The sequence below is a fragment of the Nicotiana tomentosiformis genome, chromosome 8 (genome assembly GCF_000390325.3).
Source record: "Nicotiana tomentosiformis chromosome 8, ASM39032v3, whole genome shotgun sequence".
Classification (NCBI taxonomy): Eukaryota; Viridiplantae; Streptophyta; class Magnoliopsida; order Solanales; family Solanaceae; genus Nicotiana; species Nicotiana tomentosiformis.
This window is the reverse complement of record NC_090819.1, coordinates 37,887,884-37,895,384: the sequence shown is the minus strand read 5'-3', so window position 1 is coordinate 37,895,384 and position 7,501 is coordinate 37,887,884.

The following is a 7,501-nucleotide window of genomic DNA, read 5'->3' as shown; positions in this document are numbered from 1 at the left end:
TAGTGGTTCGGTATAGATATGGAAATATTAAGGAAACTCTGGCCAGTGTTTGTATGGATTTTGCATTTCATCTTTACTTGCAACTTCCTTGAACATTTACACGAATTACTTGCATATTATCTTTATATGATGGATCATAGACTAAGCAGGATGTGCTAAGAGAATGTTGAGAACCAAGGTAGTTTTATTTGTGATTTCATGATTTGATTGTACTTTTGTTCTATACTTGTTGGAAATTATGAACTGCATAGGTTATAGCAAGTACCATTTATAATTCTTGCTTCTATTACCTCGCCAAGGTTAGTTATGACACTTGCTGGTACGTGGGCTCAGTTGTACTCATGCTACACTCTATAATTAATTGTCCAGATTTAGGTGTCGAACCCAGTTATCAGTAGCAGAGTTTCTTGTTGAGCTAATCATCAGGAGACGAGGTAGAGCTGCATTCTCGACCATAGTATTGGCGTATCTTTTCTTATGTATTGTTGTTTTCATTTCAGATAGTATTGTATTTGGCTATTTCAAACTCGTATTTTTCGTATTAGAGCTCATGACTCTGTATTTAGCAGTTATTGGGTTTTTTATCATGTATTGGCGGTATTATGTTATATTTGAAAGCTTCAGACTTGTGTCATTTTGTTAAATTCTGTTATTTATTTTCTTCTTCTTGTTATGTTTGGCTTGCCTAGCAAGTGCATTAGGCGCTATCACGCCCAATTGGTGGTTTTGGGTCATGACACAAATCTAGGGTTGCTCTCTCTAGCGACGCTGAAGGCCACAAGGAGGCTACTTGGCATCCATGGCTGCTCCAACGGGTAGACAATCTCCCCATAAGGTTGTTCCGCCTCCCCAGCCATCTTCTTTTGCTTTCCCTCTCAAAGTAACCCTATCCACATCTCCCATGAAATTCATTATTTATCATTATGAAGAGCCCACCTCAACTGTTGTAGTCTGGATCTCTTTCCCAGGCCTGCGCCCTAATTCTTTTACTTATTAAGGAAACACTATTTTCCTTGGCTTCGCCGGTTAGGAATCCATTAACTGTACATAAGGCAACTAAAAATTAAACGTGACCTAGTTGTGCTAGGGTTATAGTTGAGGTCGATTTTTCTAGGTGAATACCCTCAAAGAAGACGAATTGATTGTACCGACCCGACTGGTCATTTTGAGATTTAGAGTTTCGTTCGGTGGTTAGAGATCATGAGTAGCATCATATAAGGTATGGTGACTTGTGTGTATGGTTGGATTCGGTTTCTGAGTGGTTCGTAATGATTTGGAAGAGTGATTTTCATTTTAGAAGCTTAAGCTGTAAGAGTTGACCGGAGTTTGACTTTTGTATACACGACTACGAAATGGCATTTTGATGACTCGAATAGCTTTGTCTCCTTATGTTGATTTGGAGGTCCATACATTGATTTCGTGCTTTTTGGTGAAAGTTGGATAGTTGAAGGTTTGAAAGATTAATATGTTTGACCGTGAGTTAATTTTATTGATATCGGGCTCGAATTGTGGTTTGGGAAGTTGGTATAGGTCTGTTGTGTCATTTGAAACTTGCATGCAAAATTTGAGGTCATTCCGGGTTGGTTTGATGTATTTTGGCATGAGTTTTGATGTAGTTTGGTGTGATTTGAAGCCTCGAGTAGGTTCGTGTTATGTTATGGGATTAGCTTGTGTGATTGGGCGGGGTCCCGAGGGTCGCAGGTGTGTTTCGGACGAATTTCGGATCATTTTCACTCATGTTTGAATTGCAGATTTCTGGTGATCTGGTGTTCATTGAGATCATGGAGAATAGGTCGCGATCGCAAAAGGTATTTGGGAGTTTGTATTTTGTTCATCATGTTCGCGATGTTGTGTTCACATTCGCGGAGCATTGATAAGGTGAGTTCATCGCGTTCATGTAAGTGAGGGCTGGACTGGGCAGCCAGGTGTTTGCCTTCCGCGTTTGCGAAGGCCATCGCATGCGTGGGTCGCGTTCACGGGCTTTAGACCACGTTCACGAAGGAGTTATATTAGCAGCTTTTGATTTGTTATTCGCAATTGCGAAGAAGGTCCCGCGATCGCAAAGAGGACCCCTGGGCAGACCTATATAGTACTCTATTTCGAGGGCTTTTGTTATTTTATCACATTTTGGGTTAAACAACTCGATTTTGGGCTATTTGGGAGGGGATTTTCACGATTTGGATCGGGGTGAGTATTTTTGACTCGGATTTATCCATTATTCATGATTCCATCTTTGTTTTTATCATTTAATTGGCGATTTGAATTGGAAAAATTGGGGATTTTTGTAAAAACGTTTCTAAAACATAAATTAAGAATTTGAAGTTCGATTTGAGGTTGGAATTGGATGATTTTGATATGGTTGGACTCGTATCGGAATGGGTGTTCGATTTTTGTGTGTTTTATTGGGTTCCGAGGTGCGGGCCCGTGGTTGACCTTTTGGGTCGACTTTTTGATTTTCATTAAAAATCGAATCATTATTATTCAGAATATTTTCATATGGATTGTATTTATAATATTAAGGTTTTTTGGTAGATCTGGGCCATCCGGAGGTTGTTTCACACGGGAAGGGCTTCTAGATTATTAATTTAGCTTTCTTGAGGTAAGTATCTTGCCTAACTTTGTGTGAGGGAAACTACACGATAGGATTGGGCTTAATTGCACTATTTGAAATATGTGGAAGACCCGTATGCGAGGTGACGAGTGTGTACACAGCCTTATATGTAGAAATTGACCGGTTTAGACTCTTAGGTTTCTTATATGTATTTAATTGGAGTTGTCGTATCATGTTATATCTACCATTGTCGAGTTTACTCTTACATGCTTTAATTGAAGTTGTTATTATATGTTATGTCTCTCATTGTCAAGTTTAATTTTAAATGCTTTAATTGAAGTTGTTACTTCTTTTATAATCATGTTGCCTCTTTTATTGTTTATTTATTTTTATTGGAAGTTTTGATTACATGTTACATCTTTTATTGTTGAGTTACTCTTATTTGAAGTTGATATTACATGCTATATCTTTTATTGTTGAGTTTATTCTTATAGGCACTTGATTGATGTTGTTGTTATATGGAATATCTTTTGTTGTTGAGTTTATTCTTCTAATTCAATGTGTTGGCGTGGAGACTCTTGTATACATCGTTGTTAAGTCGTGGGCTATGTGTTGTTGCGATATTGGTATTGCTTTTTTGGAAATGTTTTGGCATATGGGCAAGTGTGGTGTGCTAATTGATATGGTGACAATGGTTGAGAGAATTGTCGGGGTGGTTTGCACGAGGTTTTGCCGTGCTATTGTTATTATTGATATTTGCACATGTGGCGAGACAAGGCTGGCTATATATATATATATATATATATATATATATAGGGTTTGAGTATGTGGCGAGACAAGGTGGGATAATTGTGATGCGCGTGTGGCGAGATAAGGCGAGATTTTACTTTATTGTTGTGCATGTGGTGAGACAAGGGGGGATATTTTAGGGATGATATGTGTTGGCGTGGGGGCATATTCTTGATAATATTTGAGTGGTGGTGTCACTTCCTCGTGTGTGCCATGCATATTACATGATTTGTTGTGTTATTTCCAATGTGCTACTCGATGTCTCTGATAATACTTGTTGACTTAGGCTGTGATAGTACACATGCACATGTATACACCGTAACATGTCATTTATACCAGTTCAGAAGTATGAAACTTGATATTCTTTGATCATGCACATGTATTCTTGTATATCATGCCTTCTCTGCGATATGATTGGAATGTTAGCATGTGACCACACTGGGTGGATTGAGATATTGAGCCTGTGATCATGCCGGGCAGATTGTGATATTGGCTTGTGACCATGCCGGGCAAATTGTGATAGTAAGCATGTGACCATGACGGGCAGATTGTGATATTGGCACATGAGTTGTCCCTGCAGTTGTGATGGTAATGTGGGCAGAAGATCCCATGTGTATATGATTTGTGATTGGGGACTTGTGATTTGTCATTATGAGGTGTGGTACATCGGGGTGATTCTTGTTATAAACCAAGTGTTAGAACGACTTGATTATTTGGTTAGCAATTGTTTTCCTTGATTGGTCTCACTAGTACTTCAACTGTCCTCCAGTTATTTTGCTGCATTATCACCTGGTTATCCCTTGTTGCCATTTGTTGCTTTTACTTTCTAATGCTATCTTTAAATTGTTATTCTTTTCATGTTTAGTAGGTGTCTTGACTCTTACATCGCCATCACTCCACTGAGGTTAGTCTTGATACTTACTGTGTATCGATTGTGGTGTACTCATACTACGCTTCTACATATTTTTTGCTGATCCAGGTACATCGGAGCGTGCCGGACATTAGTTAGCTGTTGTGTTGTGTTGCGGAGACTTCAAGTTATACCTTCCATTTGCGTTCGCAGCCCTCAGAGTCACCTTATGTTGTCTTTCATTTATACTATTTATTTCCATTCTAGAACAATATTGTATATAGTGATTTCCATTGTACCCAGTAGAGCTTATGACTCTATACTACTTAGTCTTGGGAATTTGTAGTGATTATTGTCGTGTTGGCATGTATCACCTTTAAAATTCTCCTTTATATTAATTCCTACTTCATATTATCATGTTTAACTGGTTTAACTGTTATAAGTAACCGGCTTATCTAGTCTTACAGACTAGGTGCCATCATGACGCTTATGGTAAGATTTTGGATCATGGCATTGATATTAGTTATAACATGACATGTGAGGTTTGATCAAACAAAACTAAAATTTATTATGATTACCAGTGTTTTAAAAAGCATGGCGTAAGTCAAGGCATTTTATCTAATATGGGGCGAGGCATAAGCCTTGAGGCACAAAGCCTAAGCCCCATGAGTATTTAATTTTTAATACTTTATAAATTAATAAAAAATATATAAATAAACAATATATTAAAATTATTTATATATATATCCCGCCTTAGGCGTCGTGATGACACCTAGTCTCTAAGACTAGGTAAACCGATTACATACAACAGTTAAACTAAAAAACATGATATTTTGAAGTAGAGTTTAATATAATTACCGAAATAAAGGTGATACAAGCCTATGCGAAAATAATCATAACAATCCTACTAAGACTATGTAGTACAGAGTCACGGACTCTAGATGAATACATAGAAATATCTCAAAATCAAAAAATAATACTGTTCGGATAATGAATTGATAGTACAAGCAAAAGAAAAAGGACTCCAAGGGACTACCACGACAAAGCAGTTGTACCTTGAATCCTCACGGTGAAGAAGATATCTCTGACTGAGTCTGTTATCTTCAATACCTGGATCTGCAAAAAATAATATGCAGAAGCGTAGTATGAATACACTACGGTCGGTACCCAATAAGTATCAAGACTAACCTCGGTGGAGTAGAGATGAGGTACAAGTCAAGACGCCTACTAGTCATAATAACATGTGCAGCATATAAGTAAAAATCTAATAATGGAAACAAGAATCATTAAATGCCAACAAGGAATAAACATGTGATATAAACAGTAAAGTAATTCTAACACCGTTAAAGTAACAGTGAACTCAATTAAGGAAAAGAAAATGACAAAGGAATAATCAAACAATCCTAACACAAGTTTCACAACAAAATTACTCTAAGATACCTCATCCCAAAACAAGGTACGAGTCACGAGTCCCGGGTCACAAATCATATGCTCGTGGCACCTCGTGCCCACATTATTAATCACAACCGCACAGACAACTCACGTGCCAATATCTCAGTATGCCCGACATGGTCACATGCTCACTATCGCAATCCGCCCTGAAAATATATCAATAGCCACCCATATCACTCCGCACAATCAACAACAGTGAGATGCCACCCTTATACTCTACATAGAAACAATCCATCCACACAACACACCTACATGTGCAGACATCATAAGAACACGACATACTAACTCGTACCACAAGTGCTCATAGCCCACAAACTTTCCAAAACAAAAATACCAATATCACCACAACACATATCCCATGGCTCAACCACGATGTGTACAAGAATCTCAATGGAAACAAAATGAAACGGGAAAAATAACTCCACAGTAAAAGATACTCCATTAAACAACAACTTCAACTAAAACAGGTTAATGGCTCTCAATAACTTCAACTTCAATTAATTGCCTAAGAATAAACTCGATAATGAAGGTATTTCCATGAAATGGCAACTTCAAATACTAGTGTATGACATAAGCTAACAATGAAAGAGATGGCATGAAATAGCAACTATGTCTAAATGCATGAGAATAACTCGACAACATAGGAATATCATGTAATAGAAACTTCAAATAAGGATAATTCAACAATAAATGAGGTAACATGACAATAAAAGATGTAACAACTTTAAATAAGCATATAAAAGCAAACTTGGCAAATAAAAGATAGAACATGTGCTAATAACTTCAAACAGGGCATGTAAGGGTAAACTTAGCAGGGAGAATATAGCATGATATGAAAACTTCAGTTAATGCATGAAGCAAGCCTAGGAGTCGAACTAGTCAAATACCACATATAAGCCCGTGTCCACACTTGTTACCTCACGTACACGTCTTCCACATAATTCAAATAATACAATCAACCCAAATCCTACGGTGTATTTCCTCCACACAAGGTTAGGCAAGATACTTACCTCAAAGAAGCTAAATCAATACTCTAAATAGACATTTCCGTGTGAAACAACCTCTTGACAACTCGAATCTATCCAAAATAACTTAATATCTTAAATAAAAGTGTCACGACCTAGAATCCCAACCTCGGGGTCGTGATGGTGCCTAAAGTCCACTTGCTAGGCAAGCCAATATTATTTAAATAATTTAATCATTAGACAGTTCAAAACAGAATAATAACAATTATTAACGATGATTAAAGCTGAAATACATGAAATAAACCCATAACATAACACGGTCTAACTCAAACCCTGAAGTCTAGTGTCACAAGTACATGAGCAACTAGAAGTCTACAAGTATCGTTTGAAATAAACACAAATGTTCAAATGAGATAAACAGTAAAGATAGAAAATGGAAGGGGACTTCAAAGTCTGCGAACACCAGCAACTCTACCTCAAGTCTCCGAAGCAATATGATCCAAGCAGACTCACCTTTGAGCATCACTGGGACCAATATGTGTATCTTCACAAGAAGTGCGGAAGTATAATATTAGTACAACTGACCTAATGTACTCCGTAAGTGTCGAGCCTAACCTCGACGAGGTAGTGACGAGGCTATGACATGACACCTACATAAAAATCCAGTACAAATATATATATATATATATATAAGCAATAAAATAACAAGTAGAACGATAAAATATTAACTGGGAGGGCACATGCAAAATGGGAGATAACATAAAAATAGCAAGTATAAAATCACAAAATAACGTCTTCCGAAATAAGCAATAATTTAACCAAGGTAACCACTAAAATCGGAAATCAAACAAGGCAATGAAATGAAGATGGCATAGTATCACCCTTCATGCTTTT